The following is a 24,015-nucleotide window of genomic DNA, read 5'->3' on the forward strand; positions in this document are numbered from 1 at the left end:
AAGCTGCTGATATTTCTAGGAGTTGGGGGTGGGACTGTGCCTCCAGGTCAGGCTCTTCAAAGCCCAAAGGATGGCTGAAATGCCTAGGAGATTCCCAAATAATCCTTAACATTTTGCTCTTACTCTCTGGGAACTAACTGCATAGTTTTATGTGCTTCTCTTATAAAGCCTTTACAGACCTTTTCCCCCTCCAGTTTTGCATGTGTTGCTTTCATATACAAATCTTCTTTAGAGATATGCCAAAAAAATAGAGGCAGAAGCAGGAATACACAACAGAGAATAACTGTTTCAACAAACATTATTCCCCCAAACCTGCATACCTGTCTGTTTCGTTACTAGAGCAGCAACACCAGTGAGGTGTGCTCAAGCTGTGAGACCATAAATCAAGTGCAAACTGTCTAGTTGTGTCCAGTAGGATCTTGTCCTGTTCTTCAATCTTCCCCTACCTGTGCTTACTGTGTAATTCTGGTTTGGATAGTAGAGCATATGAAGCATGATTTATAGAGGAAATCACTCTCCTGTCCAACCATAAGCCAAAAATACCAAATTTTATGTCTCTATCAACTGAGAAGACATTTTTTCTTGTGAGTCAGCTTCATTCTGGTTGTTTAATAGATATTAGTAAGTGTGGAGGCCTGAAAGCCTCCAACTAATTCTTTTTAAAAATTACCAGCACATAAAATTATATTCAATATTTGTTTGGAAACAATCCAGAAGAATTTGGATTGCTTCATCATTGTTAGGCAAATAACTGTATTAACAAGCTGCTTAGTTTTGTTAAAGGAACAAATGTGGACTGAAATGACTGGCAAGACACAAATAATTCGTTTGGCCAGGGCCTGGTTTGGCTGGTTGGTCAGTTTGTCAGCCTTTGTTTCTTTCTCCAAGAAAAATAAATGAGCTTCCCAGTTCATCTTTCATTTTCAGTAGAGCAAGTCTAGCCAGTCAGTTTTCTTCCATGATTGATCAAAAGATACAGAAACAGAAATGCAACCAAACCATGTGGAGAATTTGAAGGAAGGCTGTCAATTTTTTTTTTTATTAAATTGATTAATTGCAGGAAATTCCAGTTTCTGACTGAGATACTATACTACAGATGCTCTTCAGAGAAAGGGATTGTTCCTTCAAGAAACCTACCATGTCTTGGGTTTCTTTGGGCCTTTTTCCAGAGTGTTGATCTTTGAATCTGTAGTCTTTCATTTTGTCTTTCTTTTTGAAGCAGGGCAAAATATAGGTGAGTAGAAATTTGTGCTAATATAACTCTAAACTTTCTTTGGCTCACAGTTATCTTAATGTGATAAAATGTCACTGGAGTGAACATGGCCTGTGTGGTCTTTTGCTGATGGGCATGGCATCTATGCTAGCTAGACTTGCACATCTAACTTCCACTGGCAAATTGGAAGGCTTAAGCATGACTAAAGATGACAAGGCATGAGCTTGGTAGGGGCAAGAACATGCCACTCAGAAAATATATAGAATGAACTGCGTTATAATGAAGGAAAACCTCTTTTCCCAGAATAAAGGAGAAAAATGTCCTTTCCCAGTGACTCCTCTCCCCGTGCCCTCCACCCCCATCCTCATTTGCTTTGATCTTGAGTGACTGTTGTGGAGTCAATACATATAAATGAGTTTTTTCTGGCTGGCTAAGTTTAATTGAAGCTACTGGTCAAAACAGTTGCTGGTGAACCGTTTGGTTTGGCGTTCAGAGCAGTGTAACCTTCACACTAAATATAAGACTGCACTAGGTGGTTTGGTGATTTCACTGCTCTTGCTCTCCCCATCCTCATCCTCATCGCCCCTGTTTTCAAAGCACTACAAATGAACTTACGGGACTCCCTCCCTGCACGTTCATTTGATTACATCTATGGTGGACACAATTAATTCGAGATGAACTTGGAGCAGGTAGCAACTGGACAGTAAGAGCTCAGTCCTTAATGAATGTGAGGTCATTCTTTCTGCAGAAATGGCTCACCTGGTTTCCAGGCATCCAAACAGCTACAATTTTAGTATGATCTCATACATTGTTTTCCCTAGGCAATTTACAGATGGTTTATCTCCCCCTCTGCATTGGCTTTAATCCCCATACCTGTGTATTTCCACTGCACGATATTTCTTTGTCGTCTATATATGCTTAATGTACCACCTGGGTTTTATTTTCAAGCTGAATCTCCTTTGTGTCTTGGGCTTTACTGTGGATTCAAATGGACACACCCAAACGCGTCCTTTTTTCCTGTACGCTCACCTTTTTTTCTGTTAATGCTTTATTTAAACGTGTGACGAGTGCGGTCTTTTTAAGCCATGTAGTTGTTCTCGTCACTTGTGCTGAACATAACCCATTACATATGATTTTGCAGAGACTAAAAGTTTGTACTTTTTACCATGTTTGTTATTGTTACTGCCTTAGAGTACAGTTCAAGATTTGTGTGGTGGGATGTACATCTGTGCATGTGAGATACTTGTATCACATGTGTTTATGATTACCTTGGAGTACATTCCTAGGTTTCTGCACCAGTGGAATAAATTGCATTTAGTTTGCAGTTCTGACCTTCTCACCTGCACTCTGCTCACTATAATCTTACTCTGCAGGAATTGCTTTGAACACCTCAATTCAATAAGGCTGTTTTTATACAACACACTATTTTCTAATAAAAATAACCTGCTATAAAAATACTTTTCTTTTTTCCCCTCTGCCATCTCTTGCAGCCTCCACTGAGTCACAGCAAGGAACGAATATTGTGCTGATCTAAAACTTAAGTCTTAGAGGCTTAGGACTGTATATATCAAGAACAGATTATCTCATGAATCAGCTAGGCTAGAACAGAATATGTTTCACCAAGATTCTTGAAAGCTTTCTTTTGCAACTGACAGAAATACAGAAATGTTATCACACCTTAGAAATAAAAGAATCATGTGGTTCAAGATGTAGGATAGAAATTATTTGTCCTACTAGGAATAAGCAGACTAAGGCAAAGGACAAGGTGAAGCAATAGGCCAGGAGATGAGCCAGGTTGCCTCTCTGCCTTTCTCTTCCGTTTGTTCCCTTCATTGCCACAAGGAGAATGGCAGAATTGCTGTTCAGGGCCCTGCTCAAACTATCTCACTTCTATGAGCATCCCCATGTGAGGCAACTATGGCTTTTATTTTCTAGAACTTCATGGTTTTCCTCCTGATTATCTGTTTGGGACCCAATCCAAGAAGTTTGAGTACTGTTTAATTGCATCTAGTAAAAGATAACTTGTGCCATGGTTGTTTCAGAAAACTTATTCTATTTTTAATCTGAATATGAAAACATTTGGCTACAAGCTCATGTTGTAATGGCATGTGTAGATATTGTCACCTAAACATTAGCAGGAAAACAGTGCATTGTGTTGTCTGTCTGTAGACACACTCGGCTTTGAACACTTGCCAGTTTTCTATATTTGAGCTAACTACGATGTTGAACTCAATTAAAGTCATATAATATATGGTATTTTAAAATGGTTTGCACTGGCACACACAGCAGATATTTTGGGAACATATTTTCAAGCAGAGATAGCAGTTGATGGTGACTGTTTTAGTGCAATAGAATAGTAAGCACTGGACAGGAGATCTCTCATCCTACCTCCTCCTCCTCCCAATATTTGGTTTGATGGTGCAAAAACTCAACAGTAAAGTCACAGGTTAAATCAGCTGTGTATCAAGAGAGTTTTCGAATTTTCTTTTATGTGCCCCAAAGGGTAAGACAGTTTGTTTTCAAAATGCAGAGGGAGGAGTGAGAGCATGGTTCTGCTTGCTTTAGACTGGAGAAATATGGATTTGCCCTGAGCAGACCCAGCAAGGAAGGAGACAGAGCTAAGAAGGTACCATTTGTTTGTTTACACCCAGTCTAGGTGAATTTGGATCCTTCTAACTTGTGGAACAACTCTGCTCTAAGGACTGAAATGTGATTTGACTAAGTCTGATTACCCTGACTTTGTAATTAGGTGAGACTTAGTCAGTCTGCCTCTGACTAAGTATAACTGCATCAAAAATGCAGCAACCGGTCTGTGTGCAGGGCTGGTTCCAGGGGACTGATGTGGCTCTACTGGTTCATGTTTGTTCCAAAAACAGCAGTGGGGTAACTTTGTGCTGGCAGGCTTTGTGCGGGATTGGGTGTCGTTTGTCCTCCCACAGCTGGCGTGAGGCCAGCATAAACTCTGTATCATGTGTTCTAGCTAATTCATCTTAAATGTGATTATGTGCCCTGGGCTGATCCAGATCAAATGTGTACTGAGAGCAAAGAGCCAGGATTAATGATCTTGGAGGCGTGACCTGAATTCAGCCGTTGAAGAGAAAACTTGTGCTATAATCTGGTTGCTCTGATAGAGCTGCTTGGTTCTCCTTTCCTTGGGGATCAAGACTGGGAGCAGGAAAGGACCAAGTCACTTACAGGAAAGGTTTTTCATGGTGGTGGTGTCACTTTGTTACTCTTTGAAGGTGTCTGTGTTTATTCTCCTTCTTTGAACTATGTAACTGCACACATGGATTGACATGGGAGTTAGGAGATTTCTGTAAAACATCAGCTTCTGTTTTGCTGTGGTCTCTCTAGAACTGATGGCAAAGTTGGACCTTTCAATTTCTAGGACAGGCCTGAGTCTCTCCTAAATTCTGTATTTAAGACCCTCTTGTTGAACAAAACTGCTGCAAGTTTCTCTCTTTCTTTCCTTAACTTGAGGTCAGGGCTGCTGGATGTGCTCCTGGCACATCTCCACAGTGGAATACAGAGTTTTCTTCTTGAACATACTGCCCACCAAGCTGTGGTGATTGCTCTCCAGAAGTCCCAGCAGTGCTGCTCTCTGCTGCCTGGCCATGTGGTTCCTGGCTGTCATGGGTGCCTGTGATGGATAAGCCTTTGGGCAGAAGACCTGTAAGGACATGGCTTTTTCTGGCAGGTCACTGCCAGGAGGACAGGAGGAGGATTTGTAGGTCTGATTCCTGTAACCCAGGGAACCTTCTGACTGCAGAGCCTTTGCAAGGTGTGAAAGTTAACATCAAGCATTCCCCGGGCGAAAGGAAAAGCTCAGATGTTAGTCCTAGCATTGCAAGGAATATAGCAATGGAAAGCATACAGCGATGATCTCTATCCCCTTACAATCCAAATACAACTGCCCGAATGTCAGTGTTCTAAAATGAAGCTCAGATGGTGGTTGGAGAGAGGCCAAGGCTGCCTGAGCTCAGTAGGGAAAGCTGGAGGTAGTTTTGCAGTGAGAACTGGTCAAAGGTACCTGTTTTGGAAACATGTGGCTGTACTTCATCATCCTGCTTCTCCACCACCCTGACCCTCATGCCAAAAGCCCTTGATCACCTTTGGCTTCTCTTGTTCTCATGTCTCAAATCTTCAGTAGAAGCTTTGGTCAGACTCCCATCTTCCACCCAGAACTTGCCCATCTCTGTAAAACCCACCTCTATTCTTCCATAGCAGTACTTCTTTCTTCTCCCTCTCTATAGCTATGTTGCCATCTGCTTTGAATGGCTACTTCTATTTCATCCCTTCATGCTCAAGCCCCTTGGCCCCTTAGAGGCTTACTCCTCTGCATGCTTCTCTTCCACACTGTCCTCTGACTCATTTGCCCCACCGGCGCTGATAACCTTGCCTGCAGATTTTTCTTTTTCTTTTACCATCCATACTTTAGATGTGAAATCTGCAGTTGATCTGTAAGTAAAGTCATTTCCTGGCCCTGAAGACACTCCTTAACCCTGTTTTCTACATAGAATTACACAGCTGAGAGGCACTGGTTGAGAGGAGTCAGCACTTCGTAATATTTCAGATATACAAATTGAAGCATTTGCTTACATCTTTCTTATCATACCTTTGCATATTACTTTGGCAGACAGTGGTGAAATACTTAGATCACAAACTCCCCCAGGCAGAGAGCAGGTCCTCCTATCTGCTTTTTACTTGGCACTGGCACTGTTATCACATCAGCTTCTCATGATGGTAATTGAACCTGAAAATGGAGGGATTTTTTTCCCCCATATAGAGTTTGCGAAATATATTCCCTAAAATCTAAATATATTGCTTCTGAAACACTGCCAGAACACTTTATGACTTTTATAGTTATAGATACTTCAGGCTTCCACTCTTCTCTTTAGCCTGGTCAAACCAATGACTCCCACGTGGCAAAGGGACACAGCCCATCTCGGACAGGCACCTAATGTGGGGTTGTGAGGGGTGTAGGATACAACCCCAAGGCGAGAGCATGAGCAACATATGAAAATAGTTCCCCAGGTTCACTGCAGCAGCATTTAATACCTCTGCTCTACAGGATTTAGTGTACTGACATTTTTCAATAGAACACAGAAGTTTAGTAGAAAGTATTCCTTAAGCAGAAACCCAGTTTTCTGCATAGTTGTCTTCCAGAGGAAAAATTTCTATCAGTTCCCATAATAACAATAGCTGAACCCTGATATGCTGCTGTATTTTTATCCTCCAGGATCTTGGGAGCCATTGTTGAAGTCTGTACATAACTGTACAATATTGAAGACTCTACATATCCTACTGTATATAGTGGGGATGCAAAGCTATCTTTGGAGAAAATAAAGGTGGTCAGACTATCTGTGTAATTAGCAGGAAGATCAAGGGAGGTTTGGAAATTCTTTCTGTCATCATATTTTTAACCCATTTTTAAAGTGACCTGGGAAATACCATCTCTCAGTGTTGGAGGCTACTGGCACAAACCACCTCTCATTCATATCTCAGACACTGAGGGATGAAAGATGGTTTCTTTTTTGCAAAATTATATTAAAAAAACACTGAAAATATCTGTGTGTGCAACTGCCAGTGGGCAAATTTAAAGTAGTGGATTGCTCTTCAGAATTAATCATGTTAATTTATATCTAGATGTGACTCACTTGATTACTTATGAAAATCAAAGCTGAGTGATTTTCTTTACTGTATGTAGGAAGAGGGCAAGTGCGTGTGCACATGTGTGTGTGTGCATGTGCGTGCCTTATCAAAAGAGGGAGTTACTTCACTAGTCACACTTCTTTACTGCCTTTCATCCCTGAAATCCATGAAACAAGAATGGATGTAAAATCAGTTTTCAGTGTCCTTTTTTTTTTTTTTTTGTTAAGGACTGCCTGTCCCAGTAGTTTGCTTCATTTGTTTCCTGGGGATTTGTCAGCCCAGGACGTCTGATGGAAGGACAGGAGGTTTCACTTTCAGCATTTTGATGTTTCCCATGTTCTGTTCTTTATTTTCAGAAATTATCACAAGAATAGCTTGAACAAGTTTGACCTGTTTGTACATCTCATAGCATAATGGGGCTCTAATTGAGGCATCACATATTACTGAGCTGATGCCATTATTATTTAAAAGCAAGTAGGTACCTATTAGGAATATTTATTTCCTGTCTTCTATCAAGAAAATAGTTTTCTAAAGAGAGTTGTGTTTTTATCTTATTTAGGGTATTGATTACCTACTGCTTTGAAATAAAAGGAGATTTATATGCTCTGCTGCTAGATAATCTGTGAAGGACTGTTATGGTAAGATTGAGCTCCTAGGCTGGGAGCCAAGAAGAAAGAGGATGTTTTGCAGCTTGGCTTTACCTTTCTCACATGATTCATCGGATGCTATTTACATCTCTTTGTACCTCTGTTCAGTTCTCGATTTCACAAGAAAGTTTAATCGTTGTAATTGTCATGATGCTGAGCTCTCTGGCCTTCTGGGCCTGCAGAAACTCTTTGCCATAAGGAGACAATGTGCAGACAGCTCTTCTACTCTGCTGGCAGCCTCAGATGTGCAGAAGTCATACCCAAGTCACCTGAGATTTGTAGTAATAACAACTACCTCTTCCTCTTCTTTCTGTTATTCTCCTTCTTCTTCCCCTCTTCCTTCTAGGTATTGAAACATTTTGAAGTTTCTAGTCTTTTTTATTAATCTACAGTGAGATTAACTAGAAAAATTCTTAGTTTTATGTCAAAACAGGGTCTCTTGCAATCACATGATTTCAAGACCTGAGGCTTCTGGCAGAGCAGCAGATACCATAGTTAAAAGGGCAAGGGTCAGTGTACACTAGTATGCAGTTCTGTACATCACAGAATCATTAAGGTTGGAAAAGACCTCTAAGATCACTGATTCCAACCATTAGGATGTTGTTCTTACCAGGAAAAGAAACACAGAGCTGCAAGAGGAGCAGTGAAGGAACTTACATGTTCCATAGCGGCAGTAATAGTTTCCTAAAGCTCCCCTCAGCTTTGATATATGCAGACATTGGGGGAATTTGTGGGCAGGGAAAAAAAAAAGCGTAGTTTGAAAAAAAGGTGAAGGAATGAATCTTCCTGTTTTCAGACAGATGCAGAGTTAAGGGCTTGTGAGGATGCTGAAGAATTTAAAATTCTCTCCAGCATGTCAGTAGGTGTGTTTTGCACTGGTCATAGTGACTGCATCTGAAGGAAGCACTGACTAACAAGTTTCTGGTAGTAGTATAAGCAGAGATGGAGGGTAAGGGAGTACTGTCTCCCAAGCTGTTCTTGGAGTAGTAACACCATACTTTGTGTTGGCGTGAGCAACTCTGAGTGCAGGCTGTGGATTCTCCACATCCCAGAATTACCTACCTACTCAGTGCTGCTGAAAAGTGCCTTGCTGAAAAGACTGCTTCCCGAGCTAGTGACATGTGCAGTTGAGATGTGGTCCTACGGTAGCATTTTTGTTTGGTTGTTTACTGTACACATTGACTTTGACTCAGGGGAAGATGGGAGCAGAACTTCTAAGAATTCAAAGCAGAAGATGACAAATATATAATGGTCTGCAAGGGCGTCATAAGAAACACAGATGGGAAGGATTTTCCACTGCTATGTTTTCATAGTCCCCTTGACCACAGCTGGTTGCTGGCATGAGCTTTACAGGCACCTCAGCAGGAGGGCGGAGCCCCATCTGACAGGTTCATCCTTGCCCGCATGCAGCCTGGCCAGCAGCATGCTCGTGTGCTTCTTGGGGCAAAAAGATGAAATCTTCAAAAGCTGAAAGTCCCCACAAGTGACCTTTTCTCCAGGCTGCTTCAAAATTCACGTTTCCCCTGTGTGCAGCAAGATGCCTTGCCAAAATTGCCAGTGCTGGCACATGAGGAAAGGTCTTGCACTGATGGAACAACCTGCTGAACAACCACCCCACAGCCAAGGCCTGCAAACTTGAAGCTGCTGTGCACTGAAAAACCCAGTTTGGATTCTAAAGCCCATAGAGAGGCAGAGCCCCAGCAGGAGAGCATCCTAGTTTGTGGCAGCATCTGCAGGGACATTTCCATGCTTCATCTCTGAAAATTAGTTTTAGGAAATTCACATGGTTGCTTTTAATTTACTCTCTTTGCTCAAATGAGTATCGTGGTGAGGCAGTGATGGGGCAGGAGGGGGTGTGGGGGTGGTTGGGAACCCCAACCTTGGTGCTTGCCAGAAGTTCACTGTTGCTGACAATATTTTGGACATCACAGCTTGTGCCCAGTGTCTTGCATTTTCCACTAGGAAAATCACCTACAAGGGGTTATTGAGTCTGCAAAAACCCAGTTGGGGTCTGGGAGTGACATGTATTTAAAATGAAATAAATGAGGATGTCACTTGAGTTCAGCCTTTTCCAGAGTTGTTGGAGATTAATGACTTATTTCAAATTCCTGACATAGTTCTCAGTCTTAGATTCTGGCTGCATCTGTTAATCCTCCTGGCTGCGTGAAAATCTGGCAAATAGGAATCCTGACGTTTCAAAAGGCAGAATGTGAATTAAGATCTCCTCAAGACAATTTCCCAAACTTTTTTTTTTAATTGAGATTTTAAAATTGCTCTCATTCCAGCTTGAAGTATAACTCATAATTTTTGCATTGCCTGGGGCAGAAAACTCTGCATAGTCTGTGTTTTGAAATTTCCAGTCATTTACTGTGTGTATACATGATTGTATTAATTGGATTATAGTCTGAGTGTATAAATACTGAACTATATTTATGGAAAATAAATCTACCAAACACTAATCCTCACAATATGTCAATAGAGAAAAAGGCGGTACATTATAAACAACTGATAAGACAGGTTTTAATGATTTGTCCCCAAAGTGGTAGTAGAGATGCGGCTTGAACTGTTACTATTACTGTTCTTCAAATCGTCTTTCTAGATAGGGTTGATCTTTCTCCTACAAGCCTCTTACTATGATCTGAAACTCCCATTTGTTTTAATTTCCTTTATTTTCCTGTCTTTACACATCCCCTTTTGAAAGGGCTGTCATAATGTGTGGAACAAAAAGTCAGTTTGCATAGTAATGCTTAGATGTCTTTGTTTTCAAAAGTTTTGTAATGGATTTTTTCAAACTCTAGGGTGATTCTTGGCTGGACTGATCAGGTTTCATGTTTGCTTTTCTGCTCAGTCCACATATAAAGCAGGTTCTTAAATATATTTTGCAACTCATAAGTGGCCCCTGGCCTGCAACAACGTGTTGTTTTGCCATGTTTGCATCCAGTAGACCTCCAGTTTCCACAATTTGCATCCCACCAAAGTTTTCTGATTCATAACAAGCAGTTGCTGCTCTAGTTGGGAACATCTCTGTAGGGAATGAGATGGGGAAGTCTAGAAAGGAAAACATACTACAAATGTTGTAGGTATTACAAGCCCAGCATTTTTGCCAACAGAGCATAGTTGGGTTTGTGGTATAGGTTTGGGCTGTGTCTCACCACATTGTCTTTTTTTTCTGTGCATGGCAATGCAAAGAAGAGCTGCTGAAAGAGGGCTGCAGAGTGTCCTTTGCTCAATAAGGGACCAGTGTTGTGCCCCCTTCTGTGCCCTCCTCGTGCAGAATTCACCTGGCAGAAAACATGAAATGGCCATATCATTTTTTTAGGTCAGCTTATATATTGTCTGTACCATTGGGGCAAGAGGCACTAGGCAGGAATTCAGGAGCACTCAGAAACTCTTTCTACCACTGTCTTCCATTCTGCTGTGTTAAATTTCCTTTCTATAAGAACCATAGCCTTTAAACAGGGATAAACCTCACAGCAGTACAGCTTATAGTGATAGTGGAGATGCTTAATTATTTTAGGTTCGAGCAGCACATGAAACAGGTCAAATACATAAAAGTAATTTTTGTCTCCAAATTTTACAGTCTTATTATTTCCTAAAATTCTCCACTTTGTGACTAGGAAAGTTGAGAGGGGAAAAGAGCTCCCGTGCAGTGGAAGTATTTCCTCTGCTGCATATATGGCAGCTCATGTGAGTTTATAATTTCTCGAGTTTTAACCTGCAGTTGTCACAAAAAGAAACTCTCTGAGGATAAAAAATCTTTTTTTTAAAAAAAGTAATTTGATTTGTGGTTTTGCTTAAAGGACATTTGCTCTTTTTACATACAACACATTCATAATATGTTTCCATAGAGCAATTCTATCCTTTCAGTCAGAATGACCTTTACTTTATATTTAAATGCAACAGCAAAACAAGGAGAAAAAAAGAAGTGAGTTTTTCTTCAGAGCTCCTTCGCTACCTCACTCCCTGCACATGAATGTAAAATGGCAGCTGCCACTGCGGCGCAGTTGAGAGTTCCCATTTAAAAATGCAGTGCTTACAAAAGAAGCCAAAACAGCCATAAGCTACAAAACCCAACATCTGATAAATAGAAAAGGACAAAATCAGGTCATGGAGGCAGCGCGTATCTTTTGCCTTTGTAGAGCATCTTTCATCTGTGGATCTACAGTCACTGTGCAGGCATCATCCTACCTCCCAAGTGAATTGGGAAGGGGCAGAGAGAACCTTGGATCCCAGGAAGATGGGTCAGCTGTGTGTTTGAATACAGCACCATTTTTTTAAGAGGGGAGGTAAAGAATTTCAGGCCTGGCTGAAGCTGCAAGTGGCATTTCTTTAGGCACAGGTAATTAACTGAACTGGAATTAATGCTCCTGTGTGCTACAAGAAGCGCCCTAGGATTTTAATCAAGGCTATTAGTCAGCATATTGGTAAAGCGATGCTGAATTCTGCAGCCCTCCTTCTGCGGCAGTCTCAGTTGATTAAAAATTCACCAAGAGCCTTCATTTTACTTCAACTGTGCCTCCAAAGGCACCACATGGTACAAACATTTTGCCAGGTCCCAGCACACTCCAGGAGCCCCCCTGTAAATGGGAAGCTCTTCACTTGGGTGGCAATGCAGAGGGACTCCTTTCAGCCCAGGAGCCCCATAGCCTGGCTCAGTCCTACCTGCTCTGGACTACCAGACGAGGAGCCCCAGGAAAGCAGTGGGGATAGGTGAGAAACTGAACTTTTATTCTTCCTACTGATCTGTGTAGTGCAGAAAGGTAAAGTGTGTTTGCATTTATGCAGTGCTACATTACAAAGAGCCCTCACGGGCAAGTTCCTGGCTGTCCAAAAATGGACTGGAAGGAGAGTATCCCTACTACTGGAAAAAGCAAATGGCTGCCCTCCCCACTGGCTCCACTCCCTATGCATTTCAGAGGACTTCTGGCCCATTCACTAGTTATAGCCAGTAAAGTCGCAGCACCATAAGCCAGCAGTTATGGTGTTTAGGCCTATTTTACCTTTCAAAGTTAGTGCCAGTGATTGGCAGTTTATGATTTTGGCTATTTTGCTGTTCAGCCCAAAATGTTAAGACGCTGCCCAAAATTAAATTTGAACGTTTGCACATGTGTGCATGCAACTATGTGTATGTGTGCATATGCACCAAATTTCCATTGTGTATCTGAGTCATTGGTGCATGCAAGCTCTGATTTTTATTATAGGAAGAGCAGAGCTCTGCTGCTTGGGATTAGGAAGTTTGTACCTGCTGAAGGAGACTGCTGAATTTAAAATGGAAGTACAGATCACCCCTAGGTTCATGTTTTCAGGCTTAGATTTCTTGAGGAACAAGCTATGGCAAGACCAGTTCCCCTTGTCTTTTGTGTGCTCTTTCACTGAAAGAGCCTCATACAACATCTGTGCGACATTCCTACTGCCACACCTGGCTTTTGAAAGCAAGACACCTTGGTCTCCACTAATCATAAAGAAAGAAACATGAAACAGAAGCTATAATTGCTTTCCTCTGAGTGATTCTTCTGCCCCACCCCCTTTTCCTGCTGTTTGGTCACCTTTATTTTTCCCTCTTTCCCTGGGGTTTGATGTCTTTGCTCAGCATTTTAACTGTCAACAGTACACAGCAAGCTTTGTGGAGCAGGGACCTTGGATCTGGTTTTGATCTCATTTCACAGATATAAAGGGAGATACTCAGAGTTCCGGTGGTGCAACTGAGAGCAGAATTGAACCCTCCTCTGAGGTGTCAGGAACATCCACCCCTTCTGTCACAGAACTGCTTGTTACTGCCATAGTGACTGCAGAGAGATCCTGAGAGTTAACTTGTGAGTTAACAGCAAACCTTTGTGTGTCTGTGTGTTCATCTGTCTTTTCCTCTCCTTTTTACTCCATGGCATTAATTTAGAATTAAGTACCATTTACCTACACTATGTTGCAAACTAATTATCAGAAAATTAATTTTTCTAATCCTCTTTCTTTCTTCCTTCCTTCCTTTTTTTCCTCTTTCCCCTCTCCTTCCCCCATCCTTTGTTAAGGGTGAAGTTTACTGCAGTGACCTTCCTTGCACAGGTCACCATGAACTGCTAGAGGAGCATATAGGGGTATTAAATGCACCCTTATCAGGTCAAGGGAATATTAGCTTGGGGGCATTTTTGGCTGCTATGGAGCCAGCCCAGTTTGATGCCAGTTCCCCTTGGTTTTCCCTGTTGCAGGAAGCATGTCAAGGCGAGGGATACAGCATTCCAGTGGCTGCAGAGCACTGCACTTGGATCTGCCTTCACAACATAATGGCTCCTGAGAAATCATTGCAAGTCAGCAGTCATTAACAGCCCCCAGCTTGCTCTGGTTTCTGCCAGCAACAGATTTAGCCCTGGATTCGGTGAAAGCAACACAGTGGCTTAGAGCTGAGCTGGGCACAAACATAGAGGCTTTGGAGTGAAGAAGACACTGCAATGCTAATTAGGGGTGGGTCTAGTTTATTTCTGCTGTAATTCTTGGGTAGCCAACATGGCTATACCATTAATAAATGCTGTTTTAAATCGAAGGTGTCTGGAGAGGGAGATCAAAAGCTAATACAAGGAAATAATTTCTTGTGACTGATTCTGGGGAGGCAGTGCTCCTCTCAGTGTTCTTAAAGGCTGTTTACAAATGGCAGAAATGGAAAAAAATGTTCAAATTCCTGCTGCTTTTTGCATTTGGAACGTCAATTTGAATTAGAAGAAATGGGACCAGCTCTAGTTCTTGACCTATACTTGCAGTGCTTAATTCTCTGTGGCGACTGCGATGGATGCAAATGCACCAGAGCTGGCATTAAATCACAGCTAACTGTGTAGCTGCATCAGCACAGAGCTAACTGCTTGAATATTTAGCCACCTCGTCAAGCAGGGTCTGCTGCATGTGCTGAGCTCTGTGCTTTCTCATCTCCAATGCTAGCAAGCATCTGAGGCACTGAGCTTAAAGTCATTGTATGCCTGTGGCCACATGAACCTTTTTCCCTGCCACAATAGTGTCTGCACTCACAGGTATGGACTCTTAACACCATTGTTCTGTTCGAGATGACCCCTGGGGGTACTGTTGCTGAGAGAGGCTGATTTTACCCTTCCCATTGCCCTGGCTGTGCATTCCTGCCCGTGTGCTGTAATTCGTTTTTTGCTAGATTAGTTTCAGCCTGGATTAGTTCCCCTGGTCCCGCTCACTGCAGAGCTGAGCAAATGCTTGTGCCAGCACACGGCAGAGCAAAGGTGGGGCTGAAGGGGGACAAAGGGATGTCTTTGAGAAGCAGGGCTGGGGAAAAACAACACTGAATTTTTGGCCTCTCGCTCTCACTTGCTTCTCCTTGTTTGATGAAGAGGTATTGCTGTTGTGTCTCCTTGTTTGCTTTTAATTTCCTTCCTCAGCCTGATTGTAGAAATGGAGGTATGGTGATAGGTGTTATACCTAAAGGCCAGCTTATCTCTGGATGAGCTTTTAGTCACAGAATTTTGCTTCCAGGGATTCATATATTCACTGTTGAATGGTTTCCCCAGTGTGCCTGGCAAGTTTGGCTGAGCATGTGTCTGGTAGTCCCCTTATGTACCTGCCACCCGTCAGTGCCACAAGCCCCCTCATTGCCCCAGATGAACCCCAGTGCTCCTCCTGCAGCCAGGGCCTGATGCTGAGCTGCACAGGAGCCAAGTAATGTCTTGGTGGTGGTCTGTAATTCTCTGAGCATCCCTTCTCAGCACATGAGCTGCCATGTGCCCTTGCCTTTGGAAGGCATTCAGGCAGTCAGCACACCCCCGTACAGGTCCAGGTGATGGAGCACTTTGTATGGGGACTCCCGAGAGAGCTCCTTGCCTGTTTCCTCCACTGCAGCACAAACCACGGACAGGATTTATTTTTCTGAGCACATCAGGTCTTCTAGCACAGAGTGATGTTCTGCATACTGTCAGCTACTTTGGGCTGCTTGTCAAGGAGGGGTGTGGTGCAAGCTGAAAAGCTGCTCTAATTTTTGCATTATCTTTCCTGTTGTAAATGTCATTATTTAATTAGGCTGTGCAGTACTTTCAGAGGAAGTATTTTGAAGGGAAGGCACAGTGTTCCTGCATCTCAATGCCTCTGTAACATCTGGGCTAGCTGAAAGCAACATGCAATAAAAAAAGCAGAATTAGTGGCTTGAGTCCAATGAAAGAAATGGCTGCAGCAACTTCAGACAGGCTCCATATTTGGCCATGGTGTGTTGTTCCTCTTACTGCAGCTGTAGCCATAAAAGGGTGGCTGACCAGTTGGTTTCCAAGGAAAAGTGTGACCACCTTTCCTACAACATATGGACTAATCCCTGCAGAATCCTTACGAAAACAAGTTTAGAGTTTTTAAATCTCTGAGTGAGTGGGTGAGTAAGTGAATCTTTGCAGCACTTCACAGATAACTATTGCTTTTCTTCTTTTTTTTTCATAATGGGGCTTTTGGCAGTAGCAAGAAAAAGAGATTTAGTTCCATGTTATCCTTAAAAAATAAGTCATACTCAACTCCTTCTTTCTTCCAGAGAAAAGTCCCAACCACTTATCAGATTGCTGGAGTGTTGTAGAAAGGATTGTCAAATAAATCCCCACATTTTCCCTCTGTTGCTAGTTCATACAATAACTACTTTCATTTTTTGCCTGGTGTCCTTTTGTTTCTATCAGTGCCTTCATTTTCCAGAGCCCAGAATTGCTCAAAACTTGCTGCGGTGTTGCAGATAGCAAAGCCCAGAATGCTTTGCTGTGTTGGCTTTGCAGTAAGGATTTATTTATTTTACCTTTCAAAAGATGACTCTAAAGTCACTATTATTTAAATAATAGTGTCTGTAGCTGCTGGCTGTTGCTTTTTTATTGCCAAAGTATTTTTCTTGTACTAAAAGGGCCCATGCTTGTTGGTAACAAGTATATGAAGTGCTCTGACATGCAAAGTTCCTCCTGAAGGGAGGACGAGGCTGTTCATTGTACTGTATTAAAATTAATATTTTCTAAGTTATTGCAGGAGGTAGAAGTTATAATAACCAGAGGCCTGTTGCTGCAAAGTTTTATGCAAGTAATATCTCATATTTACGTAAATAAGATTTAATAATGATGCTCAGATTTGGCTAAATCCCACTGTGCTTGCTCAGGTTGAGTGGGATGGTTACTTGGAGGACAGCTGGTTGCTTTCAATGGAGCTGTTGCATTTGCTACCTTTGCCAAGACTGATTACTCAAGTAGGTCTTGGCAGACGTGAACCTGGTGTTGATTTGACCTGACTTATAACACTTCCCTGCAGAACCCAGATGAAGAAAGAGGTCACCTGGACTCCATCGTTGGATTCCTCCTCAAACCGCCACTGTGGCAGAGACAGAGATTTAGATCTCTGTTGGAATCCTGTGAAGTATCTCCAATAAGGTTGTTAAAATTGAATGGTTTGAATCTGTCCCTCATTTCCAAGTTTCCAGTGAATAAGTGCATGTAGATGATCTTTTAGAAATTTACTTGTATGGACAGAAAAAGAATTTTTAAGGCTTGCAAGATGTTACTTGTTCACAGACACCTATAGAAAAACATCATAAATTTTTAGTTCTTTAACACTGCTTTTCTCCTAAATAATAAAGTAATAGCCAGCTATACTTTCTGGGAGGTTTATCTGTATCTGATAGCTTTTTACTGAATCTCATCCTACCTTCAGAGATGAGGGGTTTTCTTTCAAACATACCTCTGCTTGAGGATAGAGTCATCATATGAAGAAATTCTCCAGCATCAATAACAATTATTGTTATAAAAATAAAAATATAAAATCCCACTAAACTTTTTTTTTTTTTTTGCTATGTAGCCAAATAATCAGTGTAAGTAGACATTAAAGGGGATCTAGGAGGTTGGTGTAAGACCTCACACCCTCTCACAGAATTGTATTTTTGCAGATCTCTTTGTCCATTTTGGAGCATGGGGGAAGAGTAGAGTTAAGATTTTTTTTTGTTTGCCTTTGGCTTTCTTTTCTCCTGTGTTGTAACCCAATCCACCTAAGGGCTTAATTTGATCCCTTATCTCTTCCCAGGTTAGTTGTTAACCTTTTGGAGAGTCCTAGAGGAATGCACCCACCCTCATGGTGGGATGTCTGCTGCTCTCCAGAATCATGCATCCCCAGGGTCCCCAGCATTCAACACTTAGGCAGCTTGCAGGAGGTCCTCCAACTTGCAAATGCTCAACAAAAGGAAAAGCAAAAGGCATTGGTTGGCAAGAGGGTGAGAGTAGGTAACAGCTGTTCTTCCAGTGCATGATACAGCCAAAAGCTGCTGGGTGCTATAGAACAACAGGGTACTGGTGAGTTGTGCTCCCCTGCCTGTGAAGGAAGAAGATAGTATTCAGAAGCACATCAAGCAAGAGCATTCAAAGGCACAGCAAGAGAGGGGAATGGAAACTGGAGACAGGAAGAACAGTCATTTGAGCTACTGGCGTGTACCCCACAGACAGACTGCATTATTTCAGGCTGAGAAACTGAAGAGTTGCATTGCAAGAGCCAGTTTTTCCTCCCGCACTGCTCATCCCCTTATCAGCGGTGATGTGCACATTTGAGAACTACATTAGTCTGGAAAGATGTGACTCTGGCATCTCTGGCACATGCTTATATGCCGTGAGAACTTTCTACTCTAGTGCATAGTGATTGGAGTGATTTCTGCAATGCTCTTGGTAAATGCAGGCTGGAGAAGATTACAGAAAGAACAATATCACAAGCTCTGATTAAGACTACTTTTTTTTTCTGTATGTAAGGAACGACTTCTCCCTTCCCTCCTGTCTGCGGCTTCAGCTCCTCTCCTCCTCCCTTTCCCAGCATCACCCTTTGCCAGTGTCTAACACTCTTGGGGGATATAGATGTTAATGTGATGACTTGGTTTTGTTTGTCCTGGCAGCCAGTAAGGAATGCCATGCTTGGTGGCACGTATTTCAGAGGCATTTAATAATCTTCACTGTCTTGTGTTTTCAAGAAGAGTAGCTATGAAGTGTAATGACAGCCTTTGTCCAGTGCAATGCCCGCATTGATGAACCCAGGAGAGTTTCCCAGCATCTGTGCCTGGGTGTGTGCCACAGCCATGTCCAAACTCCATGTTGGGGCATGACCAGAGCACGCACCACTCTTTCTCATTCCCTGCTGTGCCAAGGAGCTGGATGGATGGGAGCCACACGTCATTCTTGCAGATCTCATTCATGTCCCTTGAGACTTGCTGGGGCATGCCCTACCAGATAACCTCCATACAACCACTGTGGCACATAGGGAAGGTGGCAGAGATTTTTAGCACTATACCCAAGGGAATAGTGCTCAAGTGTCAGCTTCATGCTGGAGTGCAGAGATGAAGGTGAGGAGGAATAAGGGATGCTCACATGAATGGCTGTTTATATCATGCAGACTGCATGATCTGGGAGTGGTGTGCACCAGCTCAAGTGAGTAAGTAGTTTGGCTGTCAGATGAAGAGCTGGGTGAGATGCCAGCACACCAGTTATAACTGATGAAGGTAGGAACTGAGGGTTTGGAACGAGGTAGGGCAAAATCCCACAGTTAAAAATGCTGTGCAGTAGAGTAGTGTAAATCATAATTGCTAAGAAAAGCCCTGCAGGTAAAGGATGTGGGCACAGGAAAAATGCTGCAGCAGCTAAAAAACACCATAAGGAACAATGACTTTGAAGCTGTGGTTTCCACAAAGACTCAGTAATCCATGCAGAATGAATGCTGGGAATGACCAGCCATATGAATCTCAGGTATGATTAGTGAAATGAGTGAGGATTTGGAGAGGGACATATGTGCTGTGCTAACCTTATCTGCTGAGAGCATCTCTTAAGTGAAATAGGTGAAAAAGACTTACAAGATTATTTTTTTCAGGGGAAACGTTGGAGAAAAAAAAATCATCCTACCCATAACACATTTTTTCTTGTGAGGTCTGAACTCTTCTTAGGGTTTGTGGAACCATTAATACAATACTCCTGTCACATAAGGGGTTTTGAATGCCAAGATATTCATTCCTTCTAAGACAATACTGAACACATAGGCCAAGCAATCTCTCAAAAGAGTGGCTACACAGTTTATGTGCATGTCCATATGGTTATTTTTCTGGTACTAATAGTTCTGCATGCATAACCATATACAAATTTTACATACATTTATTATGATTAATTATTCAGACACCACCAACAAGAGCCTAAAAAAAAAAAAAGCATAAGGCCTTGCTCTACAGATTTTCTGCACAGAAAAGGGGAGGAGGGGAGGAAATGTGAAGGCCAGGTTTGATAATGTAGTCTATAAATTTAGGTTGGGAAGGCTGCATCCTCCCTTTTAATATATTCTGAATTTCTGCATTTTCCAGCTTGTCAAAAGAAAAATGTTTATCTTCCCCAGATGATCTCTGGTTAGGCTTATCTTGACTATAGATTGAAAATCAAAATATGAATCATGAGCCTTTCTTATGCAAATACCCATTGTTAACATTTGTCAGACACAGAGAGAAAACACTCAAAGTCCTCTCTCATCTTTATGGAGGATGAAAACAAATCACAGAAGTAAGTAATGCTGAAACTGCTAATATTCTTTGAAGGCTTTGAAAAGCATTGAAATCCCAAGAAACCTGAAGGTGAACTGCCTATAAAAATAAATAAAAGAACCTCTTGGCATACTAATGACCCAAAGCCACAATTTTGTAGGAATTTTCATACACTGAAAGGGTTGTCAAGCGTTGAAATAGGCTAAGCAGGGAAGTGCTGGAGTCACCATCCCTAGAGGTATTTAAAAGACGACTAGATGTGGCACTTAGGGACAGGTTTAGTGGTGGACTCGACAGTTCTGGGTTAACAGTTGGACTGTATGATCTCAAAGGTCTTTTCCAACCTAAATGATTCTATGATTCTAAAAGTACCCCTGGGACAATGGCAATTGGAATCATGGGATTTCATATTTCTGTTGTAAGGTATGATGTTCTCCAAGAGGAAAAAAAAAAAGCAGAAAATGGAAAAGTTTACAATGGCTGCATCGGGAGGAAGTCAGAGAAAAGCTAAATTTGCTAACTGAGGAAATATTTCTAACTATTCTCTACCCCTGGAGCGCTCTAAGTTTCTTATTTGAAAACTGTCACTTTTTAAATATGAAATACTTGGAATTCTCAAGTTATTACTGTCATCAGCTTGGAGAGGCTTACTTGGCTGAGAAGGGTTAGTGGAGGGCTTTTGTACTATTTTTTTTTCTCCTAATTTGGAGAAGATTACCTAGCTCTCAGTCACAGCTTCATAAATGTGGCTGAATAGCAACATCACAGTCTCAGTGACTGGTGGGAGAAGACAGTATCTAGATGAACCAAACCAAACCAAACTCTGTATTTACAGGCTTAGCAGTCTTGACCCTTTCTAGTTTTTAATGTATCTGATTTAATTAATCTTCCTTCCTTCCTTCCTGCCTGCCTGCCTGCCTACCTCTCTTCCTGCCTTTCTGCCTTCCTGCCTGCCTTCCTGCCTTTCTGCCTTCCTGCCTTCCTGCCTTCCCTCCTGCCTTCCCACCTTTTTAGTTCCCTTATTTAGCAGTAGCAGGTCTGGTGGTCTTCAATGGCAGAGGCATTACAGAGTTGCTCCTAGGTGATTGTAATCCGTGGTCATAGGAAATCTCAGGGACTTCTTGTAGAAATGGACTTAGAGAGTATTTCAGAGTGCCAAGGATCTGGATGGAAGTAAATAAGTGACATGATTTGGTTAGGTGCTGATTAAATGTCTCTAGCTATGGATGATCCTCAGGACTCATTTTCTTTCTGGGATCTGTGAGTGATCAGTGTCTATGCTGAGCTTAAATGGCACAGGCTGATGTAGATAAGAGGAAGCCAGCTCAGCTCCTCAGCCTTCTGGCCAGACTTCACCAGCATAGTGTGATGAGAGACTTGCCTTGTGCTGGGGTCTTGACCTGTACCTGATCCAAGCACTTCCCATGGCCCATGGTGCTGTAGCGCTCAAATATGTCACTGCTCTTAAGGTCTTTTATCTCTCAGAGGTCCTGAGAGATGGGGAGGGGTTGGTATGTGGCAGTAATAAATGATTTGTCCTGATCTGTGCAGGAAACTTCTGATGGGGCAGATTTAGTCTAATGTCTCTCTCCATCAAAACTCTGCTGCACATGTAGATGTCTATTATACATCTTTGTGTGCTGTTACCATCCCCATTTTGAACTAATGCTTAGCTCATTTTGGCTAGGAATTCTTTTTTCTTACTGTAAAATCCATTTTTTTTCCCAGTTTTCTGTTCTGGATCAGCAGCAACTTGATCATTATATATTTGTGCATGATTGGTACAGTAGGTCCTGTATAAGTAGATACCCTGCATGATATCACAGTGGAAGTTAACAAAAATTCGCAGTCAAGAACAGAAAAAGTCTAAGTAGGTGTCTATAATATAGAAGAAGTACTTCCTGCATCTCTTTTTCAGTGCTTTTCTCTTATCTTCTCAAGTGCAAGCCAGATCCCTTTGGACAGTCAAAAGTTTTAATCTCTTCTTTCTCTAGATTTTTTTCACTTCTATCCTTTATCCTTAGTCTGCAGATGAGACCTTCATTTTCCATGCCATGCTTCCATATTGATGAGTAGAAATGAAGGATGAGCGTACTGAGGTTGTGTGGCTGTGCTCTGATCCATCATTGCACGGAATGCAGGGATGCAGTTCCACAGAAATGTTAATTTTCAAGCTGAGACAGCCCAGAAGGACTCAGGCACTTTTGAGCTCTGCCAGTTCCTTGGTGGGTCCCTGTGTGAGTCAGGAGGGACGTTTAAGTGCACATTGAGGTGAGGATGCTCTTTGTTTCAGTGCTTATTTGACATGAGGTCAGCACCACTGAACAAGTCCCCCCTGTGGCTGGGGGGAAAGTCCAAGTTCAGCTGCCTTTGCTGTGGGGCTGATGTCAGAAGGATTTACCCAGCTCTGGGGACCTTTGTTTGGAAAGACTGACTGCTTTTCCAGAGACAATGGCTTCGCTGGGGTCGGGGCTCGGAGCAGTGGGAGACAGGCACATGGCTGCTGAATGGGCCCCGACGCTGTGCAGATGGAGGGATCAGCCAGCAAAACAAAAGTAAAGCTGCTGCCAGCACATTGCTGAAAGGAGAGGGGAAGGACAATGCACCCAGGCCGGCGTGGGAGCTGCCTGTGTGGGTGCTGTGGAGTCAGTAGGGCTTAGCAGTAACTTAGGTCTGCTGAGAGGAAGAACGCAGCCCTCGTTTTAAATAGGGAGAATGAAAGCAGGCTTACCTGCTGTCTCTCAGCCTCAGAAGTGTCAAATCCCAACAGGGACTGCCCAGCTGCTTTTCTAAGATTTGTGATGAGCTGAGCAGGTTTTCGCTGGATAATGGGGTTCCAGTGAAATCACTGGGATCACCATTGTCACTGAAGCAAATCTTGTGCCTCTGTGGGCATGCTATGGCTTCCAAGGAATTTTTGATTTTCTTCCCAAGAGGTAAAATTGTATTTTTGACCAGGGTTAGTTGGAGAAGGCATCTTCGCAGTTAGAGTGGTTTCTCTCTGCTCCAGGTGAGGGACATAGCCACTACAAGCCAAGCACTGCGTGCACATGGGGAGCAAATCTGTGCCTCTTATTGGCAAACCATACAGGTCTTGGGCAGAGGCATGTGAGCAAGATGCCAGGGAAAGGCCCCAACACAGCTGCCTGCTTGGGGCAGCAAGGTACCAAACACTGTGGAGGGATGCCTTGTTGTCTGGCCAGCCCAGACATTCATAAATGTGCTTTTTCATAGAATGGTTTGGGTTGGAAGGGACCTTAAAGATCACCTCGTTCCAATCTCACTGCCAAAGGCTGGAACACCTTCCACTAGACCAGCTTGCTCAAAGCCCCATCCAACTTGGTATTGGTTGGATTGTTTTTGTCCCTCTTGGAACAAAATTCTTCCTTTTGAAGACATCAAAATATCTTCTTTTGCCCTGGTGATGGAGTAGGTCATGCGGTCACTAGAGTTTTAACTCTGCCAGTGAAAGGGTTGGCTGTACCTAGCCAGGAGATGACTTAAAGGAAAATAGCAGCTATGTATGCAGTCTTCTGAATAGCTTTGAAGAATTTCCAGTTCACTACTCTAAAACTTACAGGCCTTCTAATTTTTGGCCTAAATTAATTTTGACCAGATTATAACCATTTATTCTTGAACCAACTTCCATAGTCTGCCTTTGTTTTTGGCTTTTATCTTTACAATTAATTTAGAGAAGGCACCAATATAATCCCTCAGCCTTCATTTTGGAAGAGTAAAGCTGAAGTCTTCTAGCCTCCTCTTGTTAAACAGGTTCACAAATCCTCAGTTCGTAGTAGTTTTTGTGTTCCAGAGCTTAGGTTAAGAACATTCTTGGAAATATTGCCCCAAAAGGACTGCGGGATTTTATAGTGATACACCTCTGTATGTTTTGTCACTTCTACTAGGCTAATATAAATGCATGTATGAATATGTAGAGCGCACACAGACATGCCTATTGCAGATGTGATGTCTGGGAATTGTTATACATTTTTGTACTTACCTAT

General features: G+C 42.4%; 1 protein-coding gene across 2 annotated transcripts in view; it reads left to right on the top strand.

The window, feature by feature from the left end:
• Positions 1–24,015, top strand: part of NHS (NHS actin remodeling regulator) — a 260,175-nt gene that overhangs the window by 89,602 nt on the left and 146,558 nt on the right. The window lies entirely within an intron of this gene.

The sequence above is a fragment of the Neopelma chrysocephalum genome, unplaced genomic scaffold (assembly GCF_003984885.1).
Source record: "Neopelma chrysocephalum unplaced genomic scaffold, ASM398488v2 Primary Assembly neopelma1_76, whole genome shotgun sequence".
NCBI classification, from domain to species: Eukaryota; Metazoa; Chordata; class Aves; order Passeriformes; family Pipridae; genus Neopelma; species Neopelma chrysocephalum.